General features: G+C 52.5%; 1 protein-coding gene across 3 annotated transcripts in view; it reads right to left on the reverse strand.

Moving 5' to 3' along the window:
• The window catches only part of SNX29 (sorting nexin 29), a 425,148-nt gene that overhangs the window by 45,751 nt on the left and 367,285 nt on the right, over positions 1-12,112 (reverse strand). The gene's annotated exons all lie outside the window — the stretch shown is intronic.

The raw sequence follows: 12,112 nt of genomic DNA on the forward strand, positions 1-12,112 counted from the left end.
TGGTGACCTCCGGTTTATTCCTTAGGGCCGCTGTAACGGGCCAGGCCCTGAGTGGCTTAAGGCAACACAGATGCGCTGTCCCCCAGTCCTGGACATCGGATGTCCACAGGGGGTCATCCCGGGCTGCAGTCAAGGTGTCGGCCAGGCTGCTTTCTCCTGGCGGCTCCAGGGGAGACACCAGCAGTGTAGGGGTGTCACATCTTTCTCTCTCCCTCTGATAAGGACCCTGGGATCACACGGCTGGCCAGGAAAATCCCCCTGGTGCCGAGACCCATACTCCCACCTGCAGAGTCCCCTTTGCCATGTAAGGGGTCGCATTCGCGGGTTTTAGGGGTTAGGGTGTGGACATTTGGGGGGCATTATTCTGTTGAGCACAGACTGAGATGTTTTTTACTATCACTTATTAACTTTGTGTCACTGAACCTTCGTGAATCTTTTGGTTTGAATGGCTGTAAAGTACATACAGCAAAGCATTTCATTGGTGGCTAGGTGCTAACATTTGCATTTTCTTTTTAAAAAAGGTGTTTTTCAACTACGGTTGACATACAATATTATATTAGTTTCAGGTGTACAACATAGTGATCAGACATTTTATAACTTACGAAGTGATCCCCCCTCCCAATGAGGCTGGTACCCCCCGGCACTATACACAGTTTTTATAATATTATTGACTCTATTCCCTGTGCTGTACTTTCTATCCCATGACTGTTTTGAAATTACCAGTGTGTACTTCTTAATCCCTTCACCATTTTCACCCAGCTCCCCAACTCCCTTCCCATCTGGCAACCATCAGTTTGTTCTCTGCATCTAGGAGTTTGTTTGTTCATTTATTCTGTTCTTTAGATTCCACACATAAGTGAGATCATATGGTGTTTGTCTTTCTTAATCCGACTTATTTCACTGAGCATAATGTTCTAGGTCCATCCATGTTGTGACACATGGTCAGATTTCAATCTTTTTATGGCCAGGTAATGTTCCATTGTATAATGTACCACCTGCTCTTTATCCAGTCGTCTACTGATGGACACTTAGGTTGCGTCCGTTATCTTGACTATTGTAAGTAATGCTGCAGTGAACATAGGGGTGTAGATATCTTTTTGAATTAATGTTTTGGATTTCTTCAGATAAATACCCAGGAGTGGAATTTCTGGGTCATAAGGTAGTCCTAGTTTTAATTTTTTTAAGGAACCTCCGTACTGATTTCCATAGTGGCTGCACCAATCTGCAATCCCACCAACAAAGCACGAGGGTTCCCTTTTCTCCACATCCTCGCCAATACTTTTGTTTGTTTGTTGATTTATTGATGATGGCCATTCTGACAGGGTGAGGTGATATTTCATTGTGGTTTTAATTTGCATTTGTCTAATGAATAGTGATGTTGGGTATCTTTCCATATGTCTATTGGCCATCTGTGTGTCCTCTTTGGAGAAATGTCTATTCTGGTCCTCTGCCCTTTTTTAATTCGATTGTCTTTTTGGTGTTGAGCTGTATGAATTCCTTATATATTGAATATTAACCCCTTATCAGATGTAGCATTAGCAAAGCAAGTATCTTTTCATTTTGTTGATGGTTTCCTTTGCTGCAGACTGAGATTTGAATAGGAAATTAAAGGGTGATATTACAGCTGACAGAAAACATCAATGAGAAATAAGAAAAAACTTGTCTAACAAATATCTCACGGGTCCAAAATGCTTCTGGAAAACACACCTAACTAAGTTGAGGCTCCTCCTTCCATCCTATGTGGCTTCAGCTCCCGGTGAGTCCTGGACCACACTGGACTCTGCAGGGCACAGCGGCCGGGGAGGACCAAGGCCACTCGGTGAGTAGGTGGCAGATCTGGGGTGGTGCCAGCGCAGTCCAGGTGAATTAGGGAATGAGTCACACTCAGAAAGAAATCATGTTCTCCCCCCCCACCCCGGGGGTCCCTTCAGGGCTCCTAAAATATCCCGATTGATCCCAGTCTCTCAGGAGAGGTTCTGTTTACCATGCTCTGATTTTCACACCTTTGCAGGGACACTCTGCTCAGTGTTTTGAGTTCAGGGTGATATCTCGATAAGATGACAAAATGCAAAAGCCCCAATTGTTCCTTTCTGCCTTGGGAGTCCGGATGTGTTTCCAGCAGGAGCAGCCCCTGCTGTCTCTGCAGCCAGTCCAGCTGCTTTGCTGCGCGGTCCCCCTTCGGAATGGCGTTGGGCCCTTTCTTCTTTCAAAACACCTGCGTTGCTAAAGCCCCTTTATCCCTGAACACCCGTTAGAGAGGGGATGGGTAGGAGAGGGGGGAGGGTGGGCTTAGACACAGCATTTCACCCAACCCTGCTCCTCCCCCTGGAGGTCCAGCTGGCCTCTCCAGGGGCCGCTGCCACTACGGGGGTCATGCCCCAGAGCTAGGGGGGGAAGTAGCGAGGCAGGACACCAGCCATTTCATCTTGTTTTTCAACGAGTGGCACCGACTGTATTTGGGGGGGTCAGGACGCCCTCGTTCAGCCCTGGCTCTGCCTCCAGGCTCCTGTGCATCTCGCTATTCTGGAGCCTGGTTCCCTCGTGTGTCACGGGGACGGGCTGATGCTCGTACGGCCCTCACGGTGCTATGACAAGGACCTGAGAGTCACTTATGGGCTGCATTTCCTTAGATGAGCTCCCTGCCCGCGCCGCACCTGGCATCTGGATGTAATGAAGGCAGGGTTGTTTTGAGCATTATGTGGATAAAGTACCTAGTGAAGGAGGAATATGTCTCTGAGCCCCCAAAGGATGGGGGGGACTTTGGAGTGAGTGAGCGAGTGCCGGGCTCGTGTCTCATGAGACGGAAGAATGGAAACACGGACCCAGAAGAGGTAAAGGGTTTTAAAAAGAGGAGTTTATTGAAAGCAAAGGGTCAGAGCTCCCAAGCGGGAGGGGGTCCCGAATGGGGTGCCCAGTGACTGAGGCAAAAGCTCTTACTTTTATACCTTCTCTTGTCTGCTTGGGGAAGGGGAGCTGTTTGAAGAAGGGAACTGGCGCCTTCTAATGAAATTTGTCCACCAGGTTTGTTCTGCTTGCCCATCCTGAAGGAATTAGTAAAGTAACCCACTCTTATGTATCAGATCTGCTCCATTTGTCAGGCCAAAAGGAATTTTATGATTAACCTCAAGGCCTCGTTACATTACGTCCTGGAGCGAAGGAGTGATTTCAAAGTCTGGAGTTTTAGGATATGGCTGTTGTCTGTTTATTCCACCAGGGACCTCCCTGTCTACCTAGGGACACGCTAGCTAACCTGTCTCAGCGGGACAATGCCTGGCTAGAGTAACCACTCAAAAGATGGGAGCGAGGTTGCTAGAAAGCAGTGAGGGGTACAGAGGTTAATACTAGTCTGAGGAGCCCCAGTCTCACTGGGGAGGGGGCAGGGCAGACCCAGGGCCAGATCACTACAATAGGGGATGGTGGCCACTTCAGCGCGGGTGAACCCAGTGTGAGCAGGGGTGGGTGGATGGGTCAGCATGAGAAGGCCCCTCTGGACTTGAGAACAGCACACGTGAAGGCAGGAGGGCCTGGGAGGGACGTGCAGACCTGGGCCAGCCCCTCCCCTCCCCGGAAGGCAGGATTTACCTCGTGGTGCAGTGAGAAGTCACTGAGATACTGTCTGTCAAATGCTCATGCCTGGTCCCTGTGGAAGCTCCGTGAGTGTCGGCTGCTGTCGCTGAGGGCGTGAGGTGAGCACAGGTGGAACGGGCGCGGTGACCGCCCATCAGAGGGCCTGGGTGAGCTGGAGACAGCTTGGCCCTAAAGGCCACAGCAGCCAGTGACAAGGAGCTAGGCTGTCTGGTGGCAGGGGCTGTTGCAACACTTCCCATAAACACAGGAGAGTGGACGGGGGTGAGGCCACTGGAGGATGAGCTTAGCTGGGGACAAGTTCAGCAGATGACAGCTGGAGAAGAGCCAGCTGGGACAGGAGGCGTCCATAACTAGTGGCTGGATCAACAGGGCTGGTTCTGTTGAAAGACCTGAGCTGGAGTGGAGAGGGTGAGAAGTCACGGCGTAGATGAGGCCAAACCACACAGAGCGGCCATTTTGCTGGGTCAAAAACCGTCTGATAGTTTCATACACCTGTTGGCTATTTGCTTGTTTTCTTTGGAGAAATGTCTATTCAAGTCCTTTGGCCATTTTTTAACCAGGGAAGTGCAAGTGAAAACCACAGTCATACTACCTCACACCTGTCTCAAGATGGCTGTTATTTATACACACACACACACACACACACACACACACACACACACACACACACACACGACACCGAGTGTTGGCGAGGGTGTGGGATGTGGAGACCGGGGAGCCCTGTACACTGTGGCGGGGACGTAAGATGGTGCAGACGCTACAGCAAACAGTATTGAGGCCCCTCAGAAGATTACAGTAGCACTTCCCCGCGACCCGGCAATCCCACTCTGCATATTTATCCACAAGAACTGCAAGCAGGGTCTCGAGTGACAGCGCCCCCATGCTCATCGCAGCGTTCGTCACAGGTCACCTAACTCTCCCGGGGGGTGAGCAAAGAAAAGGTGGCTTGTCCAACGGAATAAACAAGGGAGGAAATTCTGACGCCTGTGACAACACGGGTGACAGGATGCTGAGTGAAACAAGCCAGTCACAGAAGGACACATACCTCAGGACAGGACCTAAAAGAGTCCAACTCCTAGAAGCAAGATTAGCATAATGGTCACTGGAGGTGGAGAGAGGTGGGGCGGCAGCAAAGTGTCAGCTGCACGAGATGAGTAGGTCCTGGGGCGCTGCTGAGGAATTGCCCCCATAGTCGGCAATGATGTTACACACTGAAAATCTGTCCAGCGGGTGGGTCGCATATTAATTTCCTGGGGGTGAAGCGTCTGCGGGCCTGGGCCGTGGGCTGTGCAGACTGCAGGGGTCTGGGTGGATGGAGAGGGGCGGGGCCTGCTCTGAAGGGGAAGAGACCTGGTGTGTGGTGTGTCATCCCGCAACCCCAACCACCATAGCGGGGAGCTGGGGCCTAGGCCGTGTGCGCCCAGGGCTGTGTGCGGGCAGTTTCCGGGGAAGTGGGAAGGCCTCGAGCTGATGAGGACAGCCTTAGGTAAGGGCCACTGACCATTTTAACCCAGGCTCCCCGAGGTCCCTGCTGCAGCCCAGCCTCTGAGTCCCTCACTTTCTGAGTCCCTGCCGCACGCGCTGGTGAGACTTGGGAAGGACAGTGCCATTTCCTCCCCTGCCCCCTCGGGAGCAGTCAGGCCAGTCTGGCTGTGGGAAACCAGCTGTCTCTCCAGCACGTCTGTACTTTTGTAACAAGCGGGCTTGGGACTCGGGGGCCGGGCAGGAGCAGAGCCAGTGAGCAAAGCGACACTCCCTTCCTGATTCTCCTGCCTCTGTGTTCGTGGGGGCTGTGTCTGCCCCAGTTTTGCAGATGAGAAAAGGGGGGTCTGGATGGCAGAAAGGCCCATGTCTGTGAATGGGTTTCTAGAGGCTGTGTGTAGTAGTGGACCTAACAGGAAACCTGGGGTCTTTCAGTTAAACACGTCAGGACCTGGGAGGAAGACACACGACCATCCCCCGACGCAGTTCTGTGAAATAGGGGCGGCGCCAGTCCTTCTTACCATCCACACATCATTCAACACATACTTGTGAGTCTGTTCTAGTGAGGAATGCACGCAGCTCTTTCCAGGCCCTGAGATGACGGACGTAGAGTGACAGCAGTGCCCGCAGAGCCTGGCAGAGTCCCACATGCTTTGAGTGCAGCGGCATCTGTCTAGCAAGGGCACCGGGGAGAGGCTTTCGCAAAGATTTTACAAACTACAAAATGCAGGCACCTCCCAGGCCACCCATTCCTCCTTTTCCCAGAACCAACTCCTCAACCCCCTACGTCCGTCAGACCTGGGGGGTGGGACAGGGAGGCGGCAGAAGGACGCTCCCATGGAGACCATCCTAGCCTTTCTGGAACAAGATTAGCCTCTTAATCTTGACACATCCGGGTGGTCTCTAGCCTTACCTGGGGCCCTAAAAAGCTACAGAGCTGAGAGAGCGGCACAGGCACTTGGCAGGGATGTGTGGGGAGAGCTGGAAGAAATAAGCCAGCGAGCAGGGGCAGGGGCGAGGAAACCGCGGGCATGCCCTTATGAAGCCCAAGGCTCCATGAGACGGGCACTGTGTCCCTGTGGCTGGGGCCAGACCTGTGCTCGGCTCTGGGGAAACAGAGGTCAGACTCAGTTGCCACCTTCAAGTTGCTCAGACGAGGGGTGTAGCACGTTGGAAAAATGTCAAAGGCATTATGCTACCTGCAAGAAGCCTGGCTGAAAGGCTAAGTGGCCAGACGAAAGCCACCCACAGCCCTGGGCTGGGGCCTGAGCCAAGGGGTGGGGTGGGGGTGAGTAAGGCCCCATAGAGTGTGGAGGGCAGGAGAACAGATGGGAAAAGGCTCCCAAAGGAGAAAGACAGGCTGTGGTGGCGAAGCTACCCAAGTCTGCAAGGCGCCGTGCAGGTAGGACGGCCCTGAGGGCCACGAGCCTCCTCACCCACTTTCCAAAGGTGTAAACCAGGGGTGTCCAAACTGCCGCCCGCGGGCTGACTGTGGTCCACAATCCATTGTTAATTGGCTCACAGCAAATTCCAAAAATACATTTAGTTTAGTTAAATAAACCAGGTGAGGCAATGCGTACTTCACCGGGAGTGAGTGGCCCGGCTGTTTGTGTATTTTACCGCACATGGCCCTTGGTGAAAAACGTTGAAAAAAGTTTGGACACCCCTGGTGTAGACACACTCAGTCAGGGATGACTCAACTTTCCAAAGGCAGCGAAACAACATCTTCCGGCCTTGGGCAGTGGCTTCCCCAGCACTGGGTCTACTCCCGGGGCCAGTACTGTTACCAGCCTACAGTACAGTACTGTAGGGCCTACACGGGCCAACGAAGGACGCGGGGCACACTCCACAGGCCAGGTGCCATCTGTGGGCACTGTCACTGGTGCTGACACAGTCTCAGAGTAAAAGCCACGTCTGTAAGTAGGATGCACGTTTTCTCACTTGGAGAACACTCTGGGGTGGGCGCCAGCCCGCAAATGGGAATTTCAGAGCCACTGGTCTAAATGACCTTGAAGCTCCTCTGGTCCCCAGGGTCAGTGATGAAGGAGGAGGCCACTCATGGGGCACGATTATCAGAATCACTGCGTTTTCTCCTGGGATGTACTGTTTCCCCGAAAATAAGACCTAGCCCGACAATCAGCTCTAATGCGTCTTTTGGAGCAAAAATTAAGACCCGGTCGTATTTTACTATAAGACTGGGTATAATATAATATAACATAATATAATGTAATACAATATAATACCAGGTCTTATATTTATTTTTGCTCCAACAGCCACATTAGAGCTGATGGTCCGGCTGGGTCTTATTTTTGGGGAAACAGGGTAACCGTCACCGAGGCCCAGGTCCCTGTGCCCAGAGCTGTGATTAGAACAAGTGGCAATGTTCCTCAGATCGCGTTTTATCTTGTGCTGGCTACATTCCCTCATATCTGCATAGCCCCTATACAATATTCAAGATTTTTCTTTAAATACTGTTACTTTTAGGTTACTTTAGCCTATGTAATGGATTTAATGCATAGTAAAACATTGAAGAAACTTTTCCTGTGTACCAGCACCAGTTCATGTACCACCTGCAATACGGGGTGAATGGTGGCGTCTTCAAAATGCGCGTCCTTGCATGCTGGGAAAGCCTCAGAGGCCACGCGCTGGGGCGTTCCAGTCCTGACATTCTGGAAAAGGCCGGACCACAGGGACAGACAGTGGGTGCCGGGGGCCGACTACCGACGGGCACCAGGGAATTCTGGGGGTGAAGGGCTGTTCTGTGCTTGGTGGTGGTGACGTGACTCCCTGCATTTCTCAAAATGCACAGAACTGCGCAGCAGAAGGGGCCAATTTTACCATGTAAATTATACCCCAATCTCAGGGAGCTTGGCTGAAAAAGGCAGTCTTTTCAAGCCTCTTTTTTTAGCATGAATGAGCACCTCTCATCTGTCTGGGTCTCCCAGGCAACGGTGACCTTGTCCCTTCCCTGGGGACAGAAACCTTCGACTCTAGCAACTGAGCCACCTGGACAGGTCACTGACCCTCCACGGGACTCAGAGTCCTCACGTGTGAGACGGACTCACAGTAAACAGACAAATAACTCAATTAAAAAAGGGACAAAGGATTTGAATAGCCACTTCTCCCAAGGCGACGTACAAATGACCCATAAGGACATGTAAAGATTCTCAACATCATTAGTTATCGGGAAATGCCAATCAAAACCACAGCGTCCCCAGTCCACTAGGATGGCTGCTATCGAAAGGATGGGCGGAGACAGGAGGTGAGGATGGCGAGACACTGTGGTGGGATGTAAAAGGTGCAGCTGCTTTGGAAAAGTCGGCAGTTCCTCAGGTGATTAAACAGTCACCCTGTGACCTGGCAATTCTACTTCTAGGTATATGCCCAGGAGAAATGAAACCTGTCCACCCAGAAACTTGTACCCGAGTGTTTATAGCAGCGTTATTCCCAATGGCCCAAAGTGGAAACACCCCAAATGTCTATCAGTGGAAGGGAAATCAACAAAATGGTGCACGCAGACAATTCAGCCATAAACGGATACATGTGACGGGTGGCAGTGTACACCGCCCCCCGCCCCCGGCCCCCGGCCCAATGCTGCTCCGCATTCTGACCATTTGGGGTTACAGGCACTTGAAAAGCAGCCTTCCTTTGGTTTCTTAAAAGCAGGGGATGCAGTTCCCATGGGAAAGACATCCTCCCTCTACCAGCAGGAAAGTAGCATTTCTGTCACCAAGAATGAGAAGTCGGGGCCGAGCAGACTCTGTACCAACAGGTCTTGTGACAATCCCTCTCCCTTCGGCCTCCCCACGTGGCACCGTTCAATCCCTTTCCCATAGCTGCCTGCCTGCCCAACCCAGTAGAAAAGCAGGTCGGTTTGCCGTTTCATTTACGAGGGCCCCTGCGTCATGTACCCCTCCCGTAAATCTGTATGCGTTTCTCGTTACTCTGTCGTATGTTAGTTTAATGCTCAGACCCCGGTGAGAAAACCCTGAGGAGGGAGAGGTGGAATGTGACACCCTCCAGGAGCTCCCACGTGGGTGAGCCTGGAGAACACTCCCAGCCTGAGAAGTCCACATAGTCAGGGATTTCGTGCGTGTGAACGTCTATAGAGACAGGAAGTCAATTTGTGGCTTCTCGAGGAGCAGGGAGAGGTTGAGGTCTCTGTTTGGAAGTCGATGGTGGTGAAGGCCACGTACATCTGTGAATATACTACAAACTATTGATCTGTTTACTCTTTAAATGAGCAAAGTGTATGATACGTGAAGTATAAGAGCTCAAGGAGGTTTTTAAAAATGGCACAAGCGAAAAAAGACCAGCACAGGATCTTCTCTGGCAGGTTTCGTAGCAAAGCTGAGGGACGAGATTCAACGCTGGGACAGAGGGTGGCAGCACCGGGGGTGCTTAGTAAATGTCCCCTCCCTTCATCTGCTGCTGAACTGGGCTTTGGCCACCTCCAGCGTGGCTCGTGCCTCCTCTGAGAAAACTGTCCCCAGGTCATAACTGAGTCCCGTCCTTCGCACCTGGTGCTGTTGGAGCCATTTCAAGGTCCATGAGGGGATGGCCTTAGAGACCCGGTGGAAACCAGTGAGCAGGCAACAAGGCGGAAATGGTGCCCAGGCTTTCTTCCCCAAATCCGTGAGAGGCCACCCTTCCCGGGCTGTATGGACTAACTGTCACGAAGATGACATCGCTGGGGACGTCACTTCCCTGTGGCTGGCACTTTGCACCTGGCCTGGGCGCTCAGCTGGAAGGCGGCAGGAGGAGCAGCCTCCAGAGAAGTGGTGGTCGCCCGGGGTCCTCACTGTCCCCCCTTCCCTCTCCTGCGGGGCCGAGGCAGGGAGCCCTCTCCCCATCGGGTCTCCCATTCCTCCGTCGCCAGCTCGGTGTTCATTTCAGAAACTCACTGGTCTGATCAGTCTCTCCCCGCTGCTGGCTGGCGCCAGGGGAGTCCATGTTTGTGCAAGTAGCCCCTGCCAGGAGCCCCAGGGGTGACTTTGCTTTTTAATAAGCCTCCCGGGTGCCCTGCCAGGGCGTCCCTGTCCCCAGCACACAGTGAGATTGATCGGATGCTCTCAGCCACTCATCAGTGAAAATGGCCCCTGGGAGAGATTAGGTTTTCATTTCACTTACCAACCAGCTTTCGAAGGCTGGTCAATATTCCGTATGCTGGGAGCCACCAGCTGTAGCTAGGCGGGTGGCTATGCACGAGCCAAGCTGGACACAGCTGGGGCCGAGATGTGGCCGCTGTCCCCTGAGATGAAGTCTGTGTGGAGGGAGCTGGGAGGCGGGGCTGCCTCTAGGGTTGCAGCCCATGGACCGCTGCCTGCTTTGCGTCTTATGCCCTCAGGCCTGTGGGCTGGGAGGGCGGGCTGGCTGCACACCACGTCTGGTGGTCGTGAGGCTGCAAGAGGCATGTCGGTCAAGTGTGCCAGGGTAACAGCCTTTGAATTCACTCATAGGGCCACCTTAGGCCTCAGGACCACGTTTGGGGCCCCAGGGGGATCCGACTGTTCCCACAGGCTCCTTGTTACTCTGCGAACATCTCAGAGGTTTCTCTGGGACCACCATCGAGTGGGTGGGTGGAAGGAGGCCTCTGCAGCATTTCCTGTTTCCTGCCCCTTGGTTTCATCATAGATCCCAAGAGTTTCACTGTCCCCACGTGCCCCGGAAATGGCTCTGGCAGTACCAAGTGTTCCCTGCAGGCAGGACTATGGTCCTTTGGGATCCCCACAGTTCCCGGCCCCAGAAGGTACCTGGTGATGTAATTATTTTGGATGGATTCAAGAAGGCCACTGCTTGTCAAGTCTTGGGCTAAAAAGTACACAAATTCTCATTTCATTTTGGGCCTTAGGAAGGCGGTACTTGGTTTTACAGAGGTGGACACTGAAGCAGAGGGTGAGTCACATGCCCAAGGTCCCCCAGCGACTAAGGCGCAGATGCTGGTCATGAACGTGCAGTTTGGCCCCAGAGCCCACATCCGGACGACACGAGCCCTGGCAGTTAGGCAGGGGCCACAAGCAGCCTGAGGCTAGGCCCCTGTGCTCACGAGTTTCTCAGAGGTACAGACGGGGGATGGACAGACAGACCAACCTCCCAGAGCTATGGGGAGGTGTTCAGTGCTGCCACTGAGCAGTGTTCAGCGCCACAGACAGCAAGGACCTGCACCGGAGGAGGCATGACTGGCGCAGAGGTACCGGAGAAGGGACAGAGGCCTTCTGGAGGATGTCCTGGCCTTTGGACACCAAACAGTCCAAACTCCAGAGGACACATCGTCCCCAGATGAGTGCCAACCCCGCTCTGTAAACCTACTACTCTGTTCTCCTCTTTCAGGTGTGCTTTTGATAGAACTGTCGTTTGTCCATCGCGTCTAGTATTTTACCTTTAAGCTTTTCTACTCCAAGCACCAGCCAGGTAATTACTGTTCTAGAAGCACCAATTAAATGGCGGTACAAAGGGAAGCAAGAATGGAGAATCCTCTTTTAGAAAAAGTTAAAGAAGAGTGACACAGGCTCATTGTTATTTTTTAAAAAAAGGACCAAATACCTCCAGGCGTGAAGGAGGGAACAGAACTGGCATGTAACCCGCCCTGCGTGGCCGACCAGTATTAGGACAGTCATTGGTGTGCATCTATTTTTTCCAGGTCATTTGCTGTGTGTATTTCTTACAGGGAATCTTTCAAAACGAAAACGGTTACTTCCTAGATAAACATGCTTTGAAATTTGATGTTCTTTTAAATCAAGTCCTTCTGTTCACGGAGTGCCACAGATGTTGTGACATGGCCTGGCAAATGGTAGTGACGGTGATGATGCAGAATCACACCAGGTAACGTTTACTGAGTACTAGCTGTGCGGCAGGTGCAGGTCGAAGCACCATTACTTGATCTACTTCTCCCTGCCATCAACCATGGGAGGTAGGGCTCTGTTTTACACGTAGGAACTCAAGAAGTTACCACTGAATGTGGCTTCCAGAGCTGCAGGGACTTGTGTAATGCCACCTGCCCCCCACGTGACAGAGGAGGCTGCAGGGCCCTCACCCGGCAGCA

This window comes from Rhinolophus sinicus, linkage group LG18 (assembly GCF_036562045.2).
Source record: "Rhinolophus sinicus isolate RSC01 linkage group LG18, ASM3656204v1, whole genome shotgun sequence".
NCBI lineage: Eukaryota > Metazoa > Chordata > Mammalia > Chiroptera > Rhinolophidae > Rhinolophus > Rhinolophus sinicus.